Source organism: Phacochoerus africanus, chromosome 15, assembly GCF_016906955.1.
Source record: "Phacochoerus africanus isolate WHEZ1 chromosome 15, ROS_Pafr_v1, whole genome shotgun sequence".
Taxonomy (NCBI): domain Eukaryota; kingdom Metazoa; phylum Chordata; class Mammalia; order Artiodactyla; family Suidae; genus Phacochoerus; species Phacochoerus africanus.
In genome coordinates this window covers 58,668,463-58,690,010 of record NC_062558.1, presented here as the reverse complement: position 1 = coordinate 58,690,010, position 21,548 = coordinate 58,668,463, and the positions used below count along the sequence as shown (strand labels likewise).

The 21,548-nt window shown below is 38.0% G+C and overlaps 1 protein-coding gene across 2 annotated transcripts in view; it reads left to right on the top strand.

Moving 5' to 3' along the window:
* The window catches only part of MAP10 (microtubule associated protein 10), an 89,553-nt gene that overhangs the window by 33,664 nt on the left and 34,341 nt on the right, over nucleotides 1-21,548 (top strand). The window lies entirely within an intron of this gene.

Sequence of the window (21,548 nt, the reverse complement as noted above, 5' to 3'; positions counted from 1 at the left end):
AAAAAAAATTTTTATTCTTTATGGATATGCTTTGGGCATTTCAATTTAGAAGTCTTTGACTAGTAGTAGTGACAGTGGAAGTCATTGCCCCAGTGTCATACAGAAATTTGCTGTTAAAGATGGAATTAGTTGTAGGTCATTCATAGATGTCTTTTATTAGGTAAAGAAGTTCCTAGAATTCCCGTTGTGGCTCAGTGGTTAACAAATCTGACTAGGAACCATGAGGTTGTGGGTTGGATCCCTGGCCTTGCTCAGTGGTTTAAGGATCCGGCGTTACCATGAGCTATGGTGTGGGTCTCAGACAGCAGCTCGGATCCTGCGTTGCTGTGGCTCTGGTGTAGGCCAGTGGCCACAGCTCTTAGACCCCTAGCCTGGGAACCTCCATATGCCATGGGTACGGCCCTAGGAAAGACAAAAAAAAAAGAGAAGTTTCTAGTTTTGAAGAGTATCTAGTTTTCTAAGGGTTTTCCCCTGGGTTTTAAATTTTGCCAATACTTTTATTGCATTTACTAGTATGATCATGTTTTTTCCTCTTACTCTGTGGTTGTTATTTTTCACCATAATATCATAAATATATTCAGTGACTTTATAGCTATATTGGTTAACTTTATGATATAAAAAACCTGGCAGTTTGGGATGTTCAAGGTTTTATGATGCATTACCATTTTAAGTAATATTGGATTTGACTTACCATTTTTTTTGGGGGGGGGGGGGTCGAACCTGCAGCTTATGGAAGTTCCCAGGCTAGGGGTTGAATTGGAGCTGTAGTTGCTGGCCTACACCACAGCAATGCCAGATCTGAGCCACATCTGCAACTTACACTGCAGCTCATGGCAATGCCAGATCCTTAGCCCACTGAGTGAGGCCAGGGATTGAACCCACATTCATAAAAACTATTGATCTGGACCTTCTTTTTCTTGTAATGCTTTTTCCTGGCATTGCAGTCAAGGTAATTCTGGCCTCATAAAATGAGTTGGAAAGTAGTCACTCCTTTTTTAATTTTGAGAGATTTTGTGAAAGACTGGTATTATTTCTTTCTTAAATGTTTGTTAGAATTTATCAGTGAATCTCACTAGGACTAGAATTTCCTTTGTGAGAAGATTTTTTAATTACAAATTCAGTTTCATGTGTCAGCTTTAGCACTTGGTATCTCTCAAGTAAATCATCTATTTTTATCTAAGTTGTCAAACTTATATGATTTTGTTCATAATATTCCATTATTATTTTAAAGACATTTTTATTTTTGATCTTGGTAATTTGTGTCTTATCTATTTTTAAAAATTGATCTATGTAATTGTATATTATGCTCTTTCAAATAGCAAGTTTTTGGTTTTGTCGATCTTTATTGCTTCCTCATTTTGTATTTCAATGATTTCCTTATTACCTTTATTATTTTGTTCTTTTTACCTACTTTAGGTTTAATGTGTTCTTTTTTCCCAGCTTCCTAAAGTAGAAGATAAGATCATTAATTTGAAACCTTTCTTCTTTTCTAATGTAAGAATTTAAAATTATAAATTTCCCCTCGGGCAGTGATTTAACTGCATCTCATAAATTTTGATATGCCCTATTTTCTTTTTTTTCAGTTCAAAATGCTTTCTAATTTAATCTTTGACTTGTGGTCTGTGAAGAAATATTTTTGTTCGACTTCTAAATATTTATGATTTTCTAGGTATATTGTGTGTGTTGCCTTCTAACTTAATTCTGTTACAATTCTAGCACATACTCTCTATGATATGGACCCTTCTAAATGTATTGAAAATTTTTGTAACTCAGCATATGGCATATGTTCCATGTGCACTTGAAAAGAATGCATATACTGTTGTAGTTGTTGTAGTTGTTCTACAAATTTCAGTTAGGTCAAGTTGACCGATAGTATTGTTTAAATCTTCAGTACCCTTACTGACTAGTTGTTCTGTCAATGACCGAGAATGGAATGTTGAAATTTACAACTATTAATTGTAAAGTTTTCTATGCCTCTTTCCAGTTCTGCTGGGTTTCCTTTATGTATTTTGAAGCACTCTTATTATGCACAGTTCACATTTAGGATTGTTATGTGTTCCTGATTAATTGACTCTTTTATTTTTAGGAACAATTCCTTTTTATCTTTAGAAATACTTGTTTCTAAATATTTGTTCCAAGGCCTACATTTCCTGATTTTTAAATATACATGTTATCTTTCCTATGATTATAGTTTATATGGTCTACTTTTCCATCCTTTGACATTTAAAGTATCTGTGTATCTATATTTAAAATGTATTTATTTTTTACAGCATGTAGTTATGTCCTGATTTTTTACCCAGTCTGATATTCCTGCTTTTTATTGGCATGTTAGACCATGAATGTTTAATGTAAATATCAACATTCTTGCCTTAAATCTTGCTTATGTTTTATATTTTCCCATCTGTTCTATACTCCTTTTCCTATTTTTCTGCATTCTTTTGGATTCATTGGGTATTTCTCAGAGTTCCATTTATTGCTCTATGACTTACCTTTCCTTTCCTTTTATTTTAAGTTTTTGTAGCATTAGTATGTATTTTCAACTTATCATAATCTACATTCAAATGCTATTATGCCTCTTTATATATGATAAAAGAATTTCACAACCAGAGTACTTCTACTTCTTTTCTTCCTGCTCTCTTTGCCATACATTTTACTTCTCATTGTTCTTATTTTTACTTTAGCCAGCCAACTATCATTTGGAGATACTTAAAATAAGAAAAAGTCTTTTATTTATTACATATTTATTATTTTTAGTGGTACCCAGACCTTTGTATAGACCTTCATTTCTTTCTAGCGTCATTTTCCTTCTGCTTGAAGAACTTCCTTTAATATTTTTTGAAGAGCAAGTCTGCTGGATACCACTCTGTCAACTTTTGTTTTGCCTTAAAATATCTATGTTTACGAAATACCTTTTAAATTTACAGGGATATTTTTGCTATATATGTAATTTGCATTAACTTTTTTTTTCAGTAATTTAATGAAGCAGTATAGTTGTCTTCTGGCTTGCTGCATTTTTATGAGCATGCAGAAGTCATTCTTAGCTTTGTTCCCCTGTATACAAATGTGTCACTTTTTCTTTGGTGACATTTATGATTTTTCCCTTTTTTTTTTTGTCTTTTCAAGGGCCACACCCGTGGTATATGGAAGTTCCCAGGCTAGGGGTCAAATTGGAGCTGTAGCGCCGGCCTACATCACAGCCACAGCCACAGCAACGTCAGATCTGAGCCTTGTCTGCGACTTACACCACAGCTCATGGCAAAGCCAGATCCTTAACCCACTGAGCAAGGCCAGGGATTGAACCCGCAACCTCATGGTTCCTAGTCGGATTCGTTAGCCACTGAGCCACTACGGGAACTCCCAATGAATTTTCTCTTTATTATTGTTTTCACCTATTTGATTTTTATGTGGTTTCATAGATTTCAAAAATGTGGGGAAATTTCAGCCATTATTTTTTAAATAGTTTGTTTTCCATTCCTTCTTCTCCTTCTTGGGCACTAATTATACATATATTGCACTATTTTATAGTATTCTACAGGTAATGAAGAACTGTGTTGTTTTTTATTTTTCATCTCTTTACCTTTTGTAGTGCAATTTGATAATTTCTATTATTGTGTTTTCCAGTTCACCAACCTTTTCATCTGCAATTTCTAATTTGTTGTTAAATCTACCCAGTGATTTTTTTTTAATTTAAGATATTATAATTTTTCATATCTGAATTATTCATTTAGTTCTTTTTTTAGATCTTTCATCTCTTTCCCCATTAGGTTTGCTTTCCGTTAAATTATTGCATATGCTTATAATATAAACTTGAATGCTAATTCCATCATTCATGACATTTCTTGAGTTGTTTCAAATGACTAATTTTTCTTCCAGTTTTATTTCATTTTCCTACTTCCTGGCATGTCTGGCAATTTTTGATAGGAATTTTGATAGGATGCTGGACATTATTAGTGTGAATTTGATGAGCACTATTGTCTTCCTTTGAAAAAGTATTTAACTTTGTTGGGCAGTGAGTTTAGTTGCTTGGCAGGTGGGGAGGTAGTCAGCTTAATTTTTACAAGCCTTTTTTTTAATGCTTTGTTATTGCAATTCTAGCATAGTCCTTATTCTGGGAGTCGTTTTGAACTACTAGTAAGGTCTGACCTTCTGGGTTTCTATTCAGTGCTGGAGTTTTCCAAGATATCGTCACTGTGGCTGAGTGAAACTTATATTGCCACAACAAAGAGAATGTGCAGAACTATGCTTCATTGCCATGTTCTTGGCATAATTTGAGGTAGAATGGGAGAATTTTTAGACTGAGTAATTTGTTTCTACATTTGGGGCTCTTCCAGATCCCAAAATGTCTTGCTTGCCTACACTGTTATCTAAGGCTCACATGATTTCTCCGTGTCCTCCTAAAACCTTTTTATCTACGGCAGGCCTGCTTTTCTGTCTGCCACCCTCAAGAAAAGATGCTGCTCCAGCTCTTTGTTCAACTATAAAGGGCTTGGTTTTCTTCCGAATTCCATTCATCCAGTATCCCTGTGTCTAATGCTCTTTGTTAGAAGGTGTTAGAGAAGTATTATTTTTATCTTTCTGTGTTTTTCTTGTTACGTGGGCCAAAGATGCATGATTTTCCAAAGGTCTTCAAAATTCTCTTTTTAGGTTTTCACCTTAGTAATGGGTGTTAATCCATCATGGCTGAATAAATTACTTCATGAATGCAAATACATCCAAATGGAGGTGATGCATAATGGGCTACACTTACAACATTCTAATATATTTAATTTTATTTATTTATTTATTTTTCCTTTTAAAGCTGTACCTGCGGCATATGGAAATTCCCAGGCTAGGGGTAGAATCGGAGCTACAGCTGTCAGCCTATGCCACAGCCACAGCAACGAGGGTTCTGAGCCACATCTGCAACCTGTACCACAGCTTGTGGTAAGACTGGATCCTTGGGAATTTGGGATGAAAATGGTATAAAATTGGGTTGTGATGATCATTGTACAACTATGAATGTAATAAAATTCATTGAGTAATAAAAAATAATAAAATAACAAAAAACAAATTGCTGGATCCTTAACCCTCTGAGCAAGGCTGGGGATCAAACCCACATCCTTATGGAGACCGCATCAGGTTCTTAACACACGGAGCCATAATGGGAACTCCTGTTATAATATTTTAAAATTATTTTTTATCCTACCTCCCAATTTGTTTACAATATTTGTCTTAAAATCTAATCTATGCCCTTTGATATGAGTCATTTATTTTGTAGATTGATTTGAAAGGGAGTTAGATATAGTTATATATGTTTTTATATATGTCCATTTCTTATCCAATGTGTGTATAAACATATATATTCATGCATAAGTGCACGTATACACACAAAGATATGTTTAAAACCCATTGAAATTCTTCAAATGGAAGAAGATGTTAGAAAATTTTCTATCCAAAGAGAGTTGTTATAGGTGACACATACATTTTCTGCAATAAAATTACATAGCAATGAAAACATTTCAAAACATCCATTTTCAAGATGCTCTTTCCATATAGCAAATTTCTTTCAAAAAGAAGCAGTTACTTTCTCTCTTTTTGAAAAAATAACCCTTTTTTTCCCCTGAAGGGTAGATGTGTTTTGTTTTGTTTTCTGTATAAAATATTATCTGACCTGCAGTATTGCAACCATCTCCAAATTGATGGTGCTTGTTTAGAGCTGTCTCCACTATACTCTCTGTACCATGGCTTACCTAAAATAAACCTGGCCAGCACCCTTCCACCTCCTGTAAAAAACCTCCAGGGATTTGCATTTGGCTTCAGGAGGGATGCTAACCTCCTTAGCATGTGTAAAAGCCTTCACGGATACCCAAGATTATTTCCAAACGTTCCTAGTTATGCACCGTATGTTCTAGCCATCCTTCTTTTTCACAACTTCCTGAGTATGGAGCAACTTTCAGGTCTCTGCATATTTACATATATCATACTCCTTTGTCTGGAATATCCTTCTTCCTCTTTCTTTCTAAGATTCCACTCACCCCTTCCAGACCCAGTGTTAATGTCAGCTTTTCTGGGAAACCATCATGACTCTTAGGCTGATTTTTTTTTCCCCACCGTTGCAATGATTCTTTTGACTTCATTTAAAGTTGTATAGGAGTTCCCATCGTGGCTCAGTGGTTAACGAATCCGACTAGGAATCATGAGGTTGCGGGTTCGATCCCTGGCTCGCTCAGTGGGTTAAGCATCTGGTGTTGCCATGAGCTCTGGTATAGGTTGCAGACGTGGCTTGGATCTGGCGTTTGCTTGTGGCTCTGGCGAAGGCTGGCAGCAACAGCTCTGATTCGACCCCTAGCCTGGGAACCTCCATATGCCACGGGAGCGGCCCAAGGAATGGTGAAAAGACAAAAAAAAAAAAAGTTGCCTAATAAATACAGTGCTGTAATGATCTGCTGGCAAGACAAACCTGTTACCGCAGCTAGAAAGTGTGCAGCTTAAGTGGTCCAGCTCACCTTTGATCCCCTGCACCAATGATGACATCCAAAGAAAATATGTCACAGTCAATTTTTAAATGTTTTGCTTACATGTTTGTATTTCCTTTTTATTTTTTTATTTATATTTATTTATTTATTTATTTTTGTCTTGTTGTTGTTGTTGTTGCTATTTCTTGAGCCGCACCCGCGGCATATGGAGGTTCCCAGGCTAGGGGTTGAATCGGAGCTGTAGCCACCGGCCTACGCCAGAGCCACAGCAACGCGGGATCCGAGCCGCGTCTGCAACCTACACCACAGCTCACGGCAACGCTGGATCGTTAACCCACTGAGCAAGGGCAGGGACCGAACCCGCAACCTCATGGTTCCTAGTCGGATTCGTTAACCACTGCGCCACGACGGGAACTCCTGTATTTACCTTTTAAATTATAGTTGATTTACAGTATTATATCAATTTCTGCTGTACAGCACAGTGACTCAATATATATATTCTTTTCCTCATACTAGCATAAGGAAGCCAGAGGAAATCATATGAGACCAGGCCATTATCATTCCTGGATTCTTCCAGAAAGAGAACAATGATGGTTCTCATGTTTAGGCTGCAACTGCTTTTAGCCTGAGTAGCTCTGTTTTCAGGATTATGTATGATGATGAACTGCTAGAATTCAATAATGAGCAGTGAGATTAAGTGGTGACTGAGGATTAATTTAAACACACAGTCTGAAGTTACGCAAGGAAAAGATACTTTATTTTGCCAAAATTTGAAGTATTATTTATAGTGTTATCAGTGGTATAACTAGGAATAATAGATTAAAATTAAGAAAAGCCCATTTTCAGTGGAAGATAAGAAAAATTCTCTAGACAGTGAGACCTATTAGACTGTGAAATAGGCTTTCAAGTAAAGTGATGGAAACACGGTCCCTGGAGACATTCTAAATAAAGGGACAATGGACTCGAAAGTACTTGGCAGAGAAGAATTCTGCACTGATGGCTGGAGCAAGAGGGGGCTGGGAATTGGGCTGATGACCAGCCGTGGCCTGTAGAGAGGCTGCATGCTCGGAAGGGAGGAGGGGAGGCTGAGATCCTGGGGCTGCAGAGGACTTAGGAAGAGAGAAGCAAAGACAATGTCAGTGATGGAAGAGGAACATGAGGGTCAGAATTAACATGGTACGTAGACAGGTATTTTCAGGTTTGTGGGCAAGGCCAGCTAGAACCAGCATTGGCAATGGAAAAGAATTCTGGATAGAGAGAATAAATCTAGATCAAAGAGGAGCCTGATAGATGAGAAGCATTTAATCTGGATGGAGTGGGGAGCAAGGGCAGACCCCTAGACGGGGAACTAGCTGTGCGCAGTGGAATGACGCCTTCTGTGCAGTCTCTTGCCTTGGAAGGAAAGGGGGTGGAACAGGTGTGATTTGTTTCTGGTAGCCCAGGATCTGGCGGAGAATGAATATTTACTGAACATTTGTCGAATGGAGCAAAGAATGAATGGATAAGAATTACATAATCAAAGCATAGTTGTAAAGATTAGCTTGACAGTAGGGTGCAGGACCAGTTAGGAGAGAGAAACTGGAGTGAGGGCATCTGTCAAGAAACCTTGTAGAGCATGATACAGAACACCAACCTTCACACATGCTCAGGTGAGAAATACGTTCGTGTTGTGACTCAGCACACATGTACACGTACGTGTAAGAGCAATAGACAGAATAACAGTAAGTAGATATGGCTTGAACTTATGTTTTGTATTCTACTTAACTTCTTTCAATGCGCCCCAGGATACACTGCATTGATTCCATGACTAGCTGCTGCCAGGAGGTCACAACCTGTAGTTTGAAAAGCACCCATTCGGAGATAAATAATCAATTAATTAATCAAATGAGACCCAATAAGTAGGATATGTTTTTGAAAAGGACATAGTGAGGTCCAGCTTTTCTTATTTTCTTTCTTTCTTTTTTTCTTTTTTTTTTTTTTCTTTCTGGCCGCACCCTCAGCATATGGAAGTTCCTGGGCCGGAGATCAAATCTGAGCTGCAGCTGTGACCTGTACCACAGCTGCGACAACATCAGATCTTTAAGTCACTTTGCTGGGCTGGAAATCAAACCCATGCCTCGGCAGTAACCTGAGCCGCTGCAGAGACTACGCTGGATCCTTAACCCACTGTAACACAGCAGGAATTCCCAGCTTTTCTTAAAGTGGGAAATTTCTAGCAGCTGGCCAATTGGTCACACCAAAGAAATGCCATCCATATGGAGTAAAGGTATCATTACTTCAGACAAACCGTGAAAATCATCCGTTTAAGCCTGCCAGGGCCTTTACTATACTTATTTTCCTTCAAAACACACAAAATAAGAACATTTTTAAGAAATTTACTAGGGACTCTAGATGTGAGAGTTAGTTAAATACCCAGTAGATCATGGATTGTGGGGTTTTTTTTTTTCCCATTTTTAAACATTTTATTTAAGTATAGGTGATTTACAATGTTGTGTGGATTTCTACTACACAGAAAAGTGATTGAGTTCTACATGTTCACATAACCATTCTTTTTCAGATTCTTTACATAGAATATTTTCATGGAATATTAAGCAGAGGTCCCCATGCTATAAAGCAGGTCCCCATTAATCATCCCTCCCAATGGGTTGTTTTGATAACTCGCAATAATGTCAGTATACTGCAGAAATCACAAAATAAAAAGTTATTATTTTAATTTGGGGGGGGCAGAAAATATATTGTGAGCCTTCTAATCTAGGACAGAACCAGATTGAATTTAAGGGTTAACTATTAATCACACTAAACTTTTTATATTTCAGATTTTTTTTTTTCCTTTTCCCAATCTTTTACAGTTCCTTGCAGTCCAAATCTCTTGGATAAATATGGTTATAAATTGTTCTAGTTTTCTGCTGCTCTTCCCACTAGCAGACACAGAAAGCAATTTTGCCACCTTAGCTTCCAAATGGGCCTTCAGATCTAATTCTCCCTTCATTTCTTAATAGGTTTAAAATGATTCTCTCTGGCGTTGGCTTCTCTCCTGACACAACAGTAAAAGGGCATCTTACTTCCCTTTATCCCTCTAGCTGGCAGTAATATCTTCTTTTCATTTCTTGTCCTAATTGACATTGTTTATACTCCTTGGGATCCTTCATCCTTTTCCTTCCTGTGGTTTTGTAAGAAAACCACCTATGTTCACACCTCATTTATCTCAGGACATTCCCTTGGGAAGCCTCGCTGGCAGTCACTCCATCCTTTGGAAGGTTTTCTTCAATTTTGGCTTCCCCTCTGGGTCTTAATTATGCATTTCCAAAAATTCTTCAGCTTTGTCATAGACATATGGATGGCGGTGCAGTGGGGTTTCAATTAATGGATCCTCTAGGGAAGAAGACCTTTATAATCCACAGTGTTTGTATTTTTTTTTAAGGGTGAACAAAATAATTGTTATAATCCATAGAAAACAGAGTTGGTTTGTTTCGCAGGCTCAGTGGGGACAAGCCTTTACCATGCCCTTGAAGAAGCACAGAGTGAGAGTCTGAATCCTCATGTGGTAGAGACGAGAGAGCGTGGGTTCAGAGGTGGACACACTTGGATTTTCACACTATACCTGCCACTCATTTGCTCTGTGACTTTGTGCTGGCTACTTGGTCACTCTGAGCCTCGGTTTCTTCCTCTGTGAAATAAATGTAACGCTATTTACTTCATAGGATAAAGGATTAAATGAGACCACACTTCTTAGCACCTAGCACAGTGGTCCTCAGACCTGATGTGTATCATAATCATCTACAAATTAATAAAGAATACAGAAGCCCACAGGCATTGAGGTAGAAGATTCCTTGTCTTTTTACAAGATTCCCACGTGATTGTTAAACTCCCCAAAGCTTGAGAAACACTGGTCTAGCATATTGTCGGCAGTCAATAGACATTAGCCCTTTGTCCTATTTTCACATTCAGAATCACTGAAAAGTAATTGTAAGCAATTTAAAGGAAATTAATGTTAACTAACCTTGAGTTTCAAGGCCCAGAGATCTGGAGAAGAAAGGAGTTATACTGCAGATAAATCTATTTTATGTCTCCCAATTTGTAGTTTGGGCCAGACGGTTCAGCCTACGTTTGCAATTTTTGTCCTTTTAATGGTCAGCTTATACATATTGATAGGGAAGTATATTCTTGATCTTAACTTTTTTAACAAGTTTATTTTTATCACCTGCCTTTCATAGTTTGTACTTTTTACTACATTATCATTCATATTTAATAATATTTTTAGAGTATGGCCTCCTTTTTAATTTTTTAACATATCAAAATATCCTGTTATTTGTAGCTTTGCTAGGACTATCATTTTATTTTGTTTTTTTATTTTATATCCTGCATCATTCCACAAAGTATATGGACTTTTGGCTTCTTCTGAAGATGTGGAAATCTGAGAAGAGAGCAGCTCCCATTTTAACAACAAGAAAAAGTCAAATAGTCTACAAAATCATACCTTTTCTCAGATTTATCAGAAGGTTAGTCCCAGGGCAACCAACTGTCCAAAACTTAAGGAGAGACCGGCACTTCCAAGGAGTGATAGGTCAGAGTCCTGGTGTATCTATGGGAGAGGAAGAAGAAGCTTCCAGAGAATTAATTACAAACATTTCAGCTAAAAATTATAACAAACTGCTCAAGGTTGAGTACTGGCTTGTGTGAGAGTATAGCATCCCCAGGAGTCTCAGATCCCAGAGAAGTTCTCATCCACATATGGGCTGCACTGTGCACTCACAAGGCAGATTCAGGGTAGAGCAGGAGACCAGGGAAAGTTTCCCAACTCGGACAACCTTGGAAGAGAGAGGCAGCCACCCTTCTAGGAAAGGCATCAGGTGCCCCTTTTCTTTGTCCCCTTTTTCTCCTGATAGAACAAAACACTTGAGCCACGGTCCCCAGGACAACTCATCTGTGGAAAAGCAAAAGGACAAAAACTCTCTATACCTGGAGAAGAGGGAAGACACCATCATAGCCTCCAATTATCAGAAATCTCCTACCATTGGGGACGGTGCAGGAAACGCCCACATAGATATGCCAAGAATACAAGGCAGGTTGTGTGGCCCCAGGGAAGAGGGCCAAGACCATTAGAATTCTCCACCACTGAGATTCAGTGTCACAAGGCCTGTCTAGGACTGAAGATGAAGCAGGACAAAAGAGAACACCCCCACTCTATGACCAGCCTAGGAAAAGTCATTTAACAAGTAACAGCAATGTACTGCTGAGTAAGGAGAAAGAACCTAGACTTTCTCTCTGAGGTTCAGGCACACACCAGAAGCCTAAAGATGAGGGTGGAATGGGAACAGTGAGAAAAATCCTCCAGCAGCCCGAGCTCCATACTGAACATAAGATAATATATGAGGAATAAGGCAATACTAAAAGGTAATTTTTGTGATACACTTACAGAAATTATAATGACAAAGCCCATATCCATCTCAATGACTGACTAATTTATCTCAATTCCTATGATAAAGATCTAGCATAAAAAGAGGCATGTTCACTTGCAGGCATAAATACTATTTACCTCAGTGTCTCCTCTTACACAGATGATGCCTACCTTTTAACCAAAATTTACAAAATATACAAATAATCAAAAAAAATAAAACAACTCACTGTCCAGAGGCAAGCCAATCAATAAGAACCAGACTTAGAAATTAACGTGTTGATGAAAGATAATATGAGGAATAGAATGTCTATATATGTATGACTGGGTCAACTTGCTGTATAGCAGAAATTGGCACAACACTGTAAGTCAACTATAATAAATTTTTTTGAAAAGAAATTAACACGTTGAAATTATCATGCAGAATGTTAACAGTAACTCAGTAACAGTGATTAACATGGTAATTAATAAGATGAACAACATGCATGAAGAGGTGGAGAATTTCAGAACAGTGATGGAAACTATAAAAAAGCATGAAATGAAAATTTCAGAAATACAAAACAGAGTTAACAGAGATGGAGAGCACCTTGGGTGGACTTAATAAATCGACACAGACAAGGAAACAAGCAGTGTATTTAAAAGCAGGCAAATAGAAATGAGGCCAACTAAAAGAAAAAAAGAGTTTAAAAAAGGTACATCCAAGAGCTGTAGGATGATATTGGACAGTTTAACTATATATATACCTGGAATCTCAGGAGGAGAAGAGACAATGGTTGAGACTTTTCCAGAGCAAATGAAAGATAACAAATAATAAACCCAGAAAGCTTGGAGAAAGTAAAGCAGTATAAATTTAATACATACATATATTACACATGTACACACACACACCTCACCCAGCTAGCTAGGACATAGTCAACAAAAAACAAAAACTAAAGAAAAAATAAAATCGTGAAGGCAGCCAAAGAAAATAAAGATGTAATACACACACACAGAGGGACAAAGACGAGAATTACAGTAAACTTAACGAGAAACCATGCAAACCAGAAGGCAATGGAATGACATTTTTTAAATACCAAAAGGAAAACCTGTCAACACAGAACATGTATCCAGTAGAAAATACGCTTTAAAAACTAAGAAAAAATAAAGATGTTTTCAGACAAACAAAACCTGAAAAAACACATTAGCAGTTCACCTTCTTACCTGAAATGTTAAAGGAATTCCTTCAGGCAAAAGAAATATGATATCAGGCAGAAACTTAGATCTAGATAAAGAAATGAAGAGTGGCGCTCTGAAAATGAAGGCATTATGAAATATATTTCTCTCTAGTTTAAATTACCCTAAAATATAATTAACTGTTTAAAGTAAAAATCATGGCAAATTTTTGTTTGTTTATAACATAGACAAGAGAAAAAAGGTATGACAATTGCAGAAAAGATAAGAGAGAGGTATTGAGACTCTATAGTTGTAAGGTGTTATTAATACTACATGTAAAAAGTATAAAATGATTTAAAGATAGAATATGATTAATTAATGATGTGTATTGGAACCTTAGGGTAACTGCTGAGAAATATTTTAAAGAGGCATAAATAGTAAGAAAAAATGGAATAAAAATGATTATCTTTCTGCTTCAAAGGCATGAAGAAAGGAAAAAAAGTAGATGAAGCAAACAAAATGCTAAGATAGTAGATTATCAGTTTTCAAAACAGTTTGTTCATTTACTCTAGTTTCTCTATTTTCATGAGTTCATTTCATATATATATATATACATTTGGTCTTTTTAAAGCCCCACCTGCGGCATATGGAGGTTCCCAGGCTGGGGTTCGAATTGGAGCTGTAGCTGCCAGCCTGCACCACAGCCACAGCAATGCCAATTCCAAGCCGTATCTTTGACCCACACCACAGCTCACGGCAATGCCGGATCTATTAACCCAGTGAGCGAGGCCAGGGATGGAAGCTGCGTTCTCATGGGTGCTAGTCAGATTTGTTTCTAGTGAGCCACGATGAGAACTCCTCATTTCTGATCTTATTGATTTTTTTCTTCTGTTTGCTTCACATTACATTTTCTCTCCTTCTCTTATTTCTAATGGTACAAAGCTTAACTCATTGATTGTAGACCTTTCTGCTTTTTCTAAAATAAGCATTACTGCTATACATTTGCCTGGAAGTCCTACTATAGCTCCATCCTGAAAATTTGATAGGTTGTGTTTTCATTCTCTTTTCATTTCACTGCTGTACATCTCTCTGGAAGTCCTACTGTAGCTCCATCCTGAAAATTTGATTGTGTTTTCATTCTCTTTCATTCTAATGTTCACTGTGACTTCCTTTTGGGGCATGAGAACTGGGTTGTTTAATTCAGTTTTTCTCATATTTTTTCAACTGGGCACAAATGAAAACTGTCTTCAGAAATTTTGTTTTGAAGTTATTGTCTTCAGAGCTTTTGTTTTAAAATCATGACAGCTAAAATGATTTATGAGGATTTTTGGTTTGTTTGCTTTTTTTTTTTCCTCACTGTAATCTCTTCTCTTCCCTAGTGAACTGTTGAAAATGTAAATAATGTAGAGCAGAGGCTAAAGAATACTCGTTAGGTGAATACTCAAATAAATGAATAAATTGTTTTGCTTTTAAAACTTTTCAGTGATTTACTGCACTTAAAATAAAATCTAGGAGTTTCCGTCGTGGCGCAGTGGTTAATGAATCCGACTAGGAACCATGAGGTTTCAGGTTCGGTCCCTGCCCTTGTTCAGTGGGTTAACGATCCGGCGTTGCCGTGAGCTGTGGTGTAGGTTGCAGACACGGCTTGGATCCCACGTTGCTGTGGCTCTGGCGTAGGCTGGTGGCTACAGCTCCAATTAGACCCCTAGCCTGGGAACCTCCATATGCCACGGGAGCGGCCCAAAGAAATAGCAAAAAGACAAAATAAAATAAAATAAAATAAAATAAAATAAAAATAAAAAAAATAAAATCTAGACTTTTTATTTGGGCCTTGGAGTTTGTGCAGAATTGCTCCTTTTCTGACATCATCCTATGCGCCTCCCTTTCCCAGAATTGTCTGATCTCCCCTTCTGTTCATGTCTCCAGGTTTCATGTCTTGGCACCTGTAGATCCATAGTATTTATAGGGCACATAGGGATAAATAGAGTCGTCTAGCCTGGGCCTGTTCTCCATCTTTTCACATGCTTATATAATCCTAATACTTCATGTCACAACTTAAATGGGACTTCCCCAGCAAAGCCATCCATGGCCATATTGTATGAAACGCCTTTCCTGTTACTTCTCTATTATGTAGCTTGTTGATTTCTCCCTAAATGATGAACGAAGGCAATGATTCTTTTACTTTCTGCGTTTACTTACTTATACTGTTTCCCCTTACCAAAATGTAACCTCCAAGAGAGCATGGGCCACATTGTTCCTGTCATGTATGATCAAGGGGGTAATTCTGCAGAGGAAGGTTTATTATTATTTTTTCTTTTCTTTCTTTTTTTTCCCCTTTTTGTTTTTTGTTTTTTGTTTTTGTTTTTGTTTTTTGTTTTTTGCCTTTTCTAGGGCTGCTCCCACGACATGTAGAGGTTCCCAGGCTAGGGGTCGAATCAGAACCATAGCCGCCGGCCTACGCCAGAGCCACAGCAACTCGGGATCTGAGCCGCATCTGTGACCTACACCACAGCTCACGGCAATGCCAGATCCTTAACCCACTGAGCAAGGCCAGGGATCGAACCTGCAACCTCATGGTTCCTAGTCGGATTTGTTAACCACTGCGCCACGATGGGAACTCCTTTCTTTTCTTTTTGTACTTTTCATTATGGAAATTTCAAACCTACATGAAAATGGAGAACAGCACAATTATTTTCCACATCCAGTACTCAGCTTCAACATAATCAATATGTGGCCAATCTTACTTTATCAATACTACCTTTCCCTTCCTCCAAGTGAATAATTTTAAAGCAAATCACAGACATCATATATTTCATCTATAACTACATTGATACATAACGCTAGAGATAACGCTTTCTTTAACATACCGTAATACTGTTATAACACCTAAAAGTTAACAAAATTTCTTAATAGTGTATGTTGATTCAGTGTATAAATTGGGAGCTCCCGTTGTGGTTCAGTGGTAATGAACCCTGACTAGTATCCATGAGGACGCAGGGTCCATCCCTGGTCCTGCTCAGTGGGTTAAAACTCTGGCATTGCTGTGAGCTGCGGTGTAGGTCACAGATGGGGTTGGGATCTGGTGTTGCAGTGGCTGTGGTGCAGACCAGCAGCTACAGCTCCGATTTGACCCCTAGCCTAAGAACTTTCGTATGCTGCAAGTGTGGCCCTAAAAAGAAAAAAAAAATAGACATTTAAATTTCCATAATTAATAATTGGTTTGTTTTAAAAAAGATCAAAATCCACTATTGCATTTGGGTGGCATGTAACTGTTTCCTCTCCCCTTGTTTTTTAACTGCTGTTCATTTATCAAAGAACTTGATCATTTATTTTATAAACTTTTCTACGTGCTGGATTTGGCTGGATGCATCTTTTTTATTCCATAAAAAATAGAGATAAAATTCATATATCATAAAACTCACACTTTTAAAGTGTATAATTGAGTTTTAGTTTTATTTGCAAAATTGTGCAACCATCACCATTACCTAATTGCAAAATATTTTTAAACCTTAAATAACAGTCACTCTCCATCACCCCTTCCCCCTAGTCTGCTTTCTGCCTCTATATTGCATATTCTAGACATTCATGTAAAAGAAATCATACAACATGTGATTCTTTGTGATGGACTTTTCGCTCAACTAAATTTTCAAGATTTATCTGATGTAAGATATATTAATACTTCATTCCTTGTTATGGCTGAATAATAATTAATTATAATTAATTTAAAATGTATTTTAAAATAAAGCAGTACTTTTATTGTGTTCTAATTCTTTAATAACTGTTAAGCCATTCATTCATTTATTCATTTATTTATTTAGCAAATATTTATCAAATACTTACTCTGTGCCAGGCATAAGTGCCGGGGACATAATGGTGACTGGGACAGGTGTGGTCTCCTTCCCTCTAAGGAAGGAAATGACAACTCAGGTCCAATCAGAAAATGAGACGGAATCACCAGAGTACCACCTTCACACTCATCCTGGATGAATAGATACATACTGGAGTAATATCACTGAGATATCTTCTGGCATACAGCAAGCTCTCACGAGAGGTGGAAAACATTTCCAAATAATTCCCCCATGTTCCCCTCCTTCTCTTGGTCACTAAGGATCTCATTTCTCCAAGAATTCCAGAGTGGACTTTCAATACCTTCTGTAGATCCTTTTCACCTTTCCTGTCTTTTCTGTTTATTGTGTTCTCCCTCATTCCTTCCAAGGAAAGCAGTATGGCCTGTCTCCTTATTTAAGTGGTTTGCTTCTTCAATGTGGCAGGCAGGGTAAGATGTAGAAAAGAAAAGCACCAGGGTTGGGGGTAGCCCAATTTAAGAGACTCCAGACTTCCCTCACTCATCAGTGTCTGATATTTCATACTTAGAGATTCTTGCTTCAGAAAGGTGTGTGCTCTGCTGAAATGTAAAACTCCTCTGGAAACCACTGTAACCACTGTTTTGAGTCCCTTCTGCATTGGCATGAGTGAGGTTTTTTTTTTTTTTTTGAGAATAGGTTTTGGGTAAGAAAGAGCAAAACTGACCAATAGGTAACAGAAATTATTGGGGAGGAGGTAGAGAAGGGTAGTTGAACTTACCACTACTGCAAAGGAGAAACAAGTCAGCCTTTCAAGCGAAAATAAATTTTACTTTACTTTGGGAGTTCCCTGGTGGCTAGCAGTTAAAGGATCTGGCATTTTCACTGCAAAGGCCTGGCCCGGAACTTCTGCATGCCTCAGGCACGGCCAAAAAAAATTACTTCACTTTGAAACTATATTGCTAAGTTTCTTTAAAATCTTCTCTAAATATAACACTAATAATTAAAATTATCCTAATGATAAGTATTCAAACTCTGCTAATTATAACACTTGAGATAGAATGGCACCGGGGTTATATGAAAATATTTGCAATTCTTATTCAGGGCCTCTTTTGTATTCCTTTCTGCAAACCCCTTTTCATCCCAATCTTGATGGTGAGAATTCTTAGCATTCTGAAAACAGAGTACTAAAGTCAGTGGACTCAAAATCAAGATTTAAGAAGAACACAGAAAGGTTTTGGAATGATCAAAGAAGCGTTAAAATTTCAAGACAGATCACTTGTTAAAATATGATATTCTCGGTGTATACTCTGCCCTTCTCATGTGTCAATTCCTGCTTCATCCACAAGAACCTAATTGTTTCTGTACATATATTTTCTCCTCAGTAACACAGCTCAGATTTTATTTGTTTCTTTTTCCTAGCTGCTTTCAGTATTTCTCTTTGTCTTTAATTTTGGTCAGTTTGATTAATATGTGTCTTGGGGTGTTCCTCCTTGGGTTTATTTTATATGGTACTTGTTGTGCTTCCTGGATTTGAGTGAGTGATTTCTTTCCCATGTTAGGGAAGTTTTCAGCTATATTCTCTTCAAATATTTTTTCTGGTCCTTTCTCTCTCTCTTTTCTCCTTCTGGCACCCCTGTAATACATATCTTTGTGCATTTAACATTGTCTCAGCATTCTCTTAGACTGCCTTCATTTGTTTTCAATCTTTTTTCTCTTTTCTGTTCCACATAAGTGATTTCCACTAGTCTGTCCTCCACCTTGCTTATTTGTTCTTCTGCCTTCTGTATTCTGCTGTTGGTTGCTTTTAATGAATTTTTTATTTCAGTTCATGTATTTTGCATCTCTGCTTGCTTAATTCTGAAATCTTGTATTTCTTTGCTCAGTGTTTCTTGTAATTGAAGAATCTGTGCCTCCAGTTTATTTCCAGTGTCTTGAATCATCTTCACTATCATCAGTCTAAAGTTTTTTTCATGGAGGTTGATAATCTCCAGATCACTTAGCTGTTTTTCTGGGTTTTTTCCTTGCTCCCTTATCTGAGTCATAATTCTCCACCTTTTCATTTTTTATAGTTTTTTTGGTGTGGTCTCCTTTTTGCAGACGGTAGAGCTGTAGCCTCTCTTGCTTCAATCTTTGCCCCCCTGGTGCATGAAGTTGGTACTGGGGCTTGCTGTAGGCTTCCTGATGGGAAGGGACTGGTACCTGCCCAATGGTAGGTGGAGCTGATTCTTGTCCCTCTTGTGGGTGGGGCTTTGTCTCTGGGTGATATTAGAGGTAGCTAGATATTCCTGGGGGGTCTTTAGGCAGCCTGTTTCATGATGGGTGGGGCTGTGATCCCACCTGGATTCTTGTTTGGCCTGGGCCTTCTCATCACTAATGGGTGGGGCCAGATTTTTCCAAAATGGCCACCTGTAGAGGAACACATGCTGATGAAGATTCCTGAGACCTTTGCCTCCAATGTCCTTCCCCCACAACAGCAGCTCAGATTTTAATCATCAATTATTATTTAGTTTCAGTAGGACTGTTTTAATTGTTTTTTTAAATTTCCACTGATTAATTTCAATGATAGATTTTACACTCCTGTTAAACAATAAGATTTTTAATATGAAAGAAATGACTTCAGTGAACGTAGCATTTAAATGAATAGCAGTTGTGTGAAATTGTGTGTGATACCATCCCATATAAAATATGTGGACATAACAATTACAGACCATCTGTTAAACTGGCATCTTGCTTGTACAGGAATGAAATTTCAATTAAGTTTTATTATCAGGAAGTGTAAATGACAGATCCCATACGAAAGCCCGTAGCCAGTAAACTGTCTAAATAAAGAGTGGGATGTCACAAAGTTAATGAGTTGGATCAGGTTCCCTGATTACATACTTTGTAAATAATGTATTTGTTCACCAGCTCTTGGAAGTGAGCACTGCCACTAAGTGTGGCACTTGTTTTTAAAGTGACGCCCATATGGAAGGTAAATTACAACGGCTGTGCAACACAGTCCAGAGTGGCCTGGTTAATGCTGATTCACCACTTTCATGGGAGAGACTGAAATTAAGTCATGTGTGAGATAAAAGGATGATTTGAAAAGGGGAGACACAAAAGTCAAACCTCAGAAGCCTCTAATAAATTTTTGCATGCTGGGAGTCCTGTATCCGTGGACCCGATACAGCACTTCGAGGCTCTGATGTCATGATCCAACTGTGGTCTGACTGTGGTTGAATGTCCCAGGAGGGAAAACACCTGACAATGTCAGCAAGTCTCAGAACAAGTGACTGCCTCCTGAATGGGAGAACAAATGAGCCTGTGGTTTTTAGCCATTTAATGTGTCTCACCACTCAGGGAACTCATTTGCTCATCTGTCCCCATTTTGAATGTCCATTGTTGCTGCAGGTAGTCAAGAGGGAAGAAATCACACCCAAATTCTACTTGTTCAAGCAGTAACTTGGAGGGTTGTCAAAAAGAAATCTCATTTTCATTCCCATCGAATAAGCCAAAAATAATCCCAAGTCATTTCTCTTTGGTGCACTTCTGAAAAGCGTATAATTAAGTAGAGCACTAATTCATCATAGAAGGCATAACCCACAGCTTCAGAGGCCCTTGGAAAGTTATTCAGACTCTTTCTGGACTTTTGCTGAGTAATGTCTCTGTGATTCAGTAGCCAGAATCCAGCCCTGGACAGGATTTGCCAGAGGCATCTGCAGGCTGGGTGGCCTGTCGCCTCCAGGCCCAGATACCTACACCTTTCAGGCTTACTGAGTGGATATCATATCCCAGAAGGTAAAGTCTTCAGTGACTTTTACTGTTAATTCAGCTCTTCTAGCTCTTAATGGAGAGTGCCTTTCTCTTTTTCTTTTTGGTATGACCTTTTTGAAAAAGATTGGGCAGATGACAAGAGCAAGGAAAGTAAGCTTTTGTTTGGATTAAGGCTAAGTCTACCTTTTATTTATTTATTTATTTTTGGAGGCGAGGTAGAAAAGGAATAGCAAGGCGAGTGTTAACAATGCAGATGAGGGAGTTCCCGTTATGCCTCAGTGGGTTAAGAACCCAGCATAATATCTGTGAGAATGCAGGTTTGATCCCAGGCCTCACTCAGAGGGTTAAGGATCTGGCTGCCACAAGATGCAGCAAAGGTCACAGATGAGGCTCGGATCTAGTGTTTCTTTGGTTGTGGCACAGGCCTCAGCTTCAGCCCCAGTTTGACCCATAGCCTGGAAACTTCTGTATGCTGCAGGTGTGGCCATAAAAAGAAAAGAAAAAAAAAGAGTGCAGATGAGTTTTAACTACTGTTTAGGAATTTTGGGGACAGGTGGGTGTGGAGATATAATTTACAAAGGGTGAAATTCACAGACCATTCAGTCTACCATTGAGTCATTTTTGACAAATGATACATCCACATAATTCACATCCCTGTCAATATATGGAACGTTTCTATCACACCAAGAAGTTTTCTTGTCCCCTTTTCCAATCAGTCCCTCTGTCGCCCTCTCCCAGGTGACCACTGATCTGATTTTGGTCACCACAGATTCATTTTTTCCTAACTGTAGAATGGCATATAGATGGACTCATACAGTACGTACTCTTGCATGAGGCTTCTTCATGAAAGAGGTTCTGGGGATTAATCTATGTTGCATGTCACACTATCAGTCATTCACTCATTCCTATTGACAAGGAGTATATTCTGTTGCATAAAAGTATACCAATAGAGAGTTCACCTATTTTTCTATTAATGGACTCCTGCTG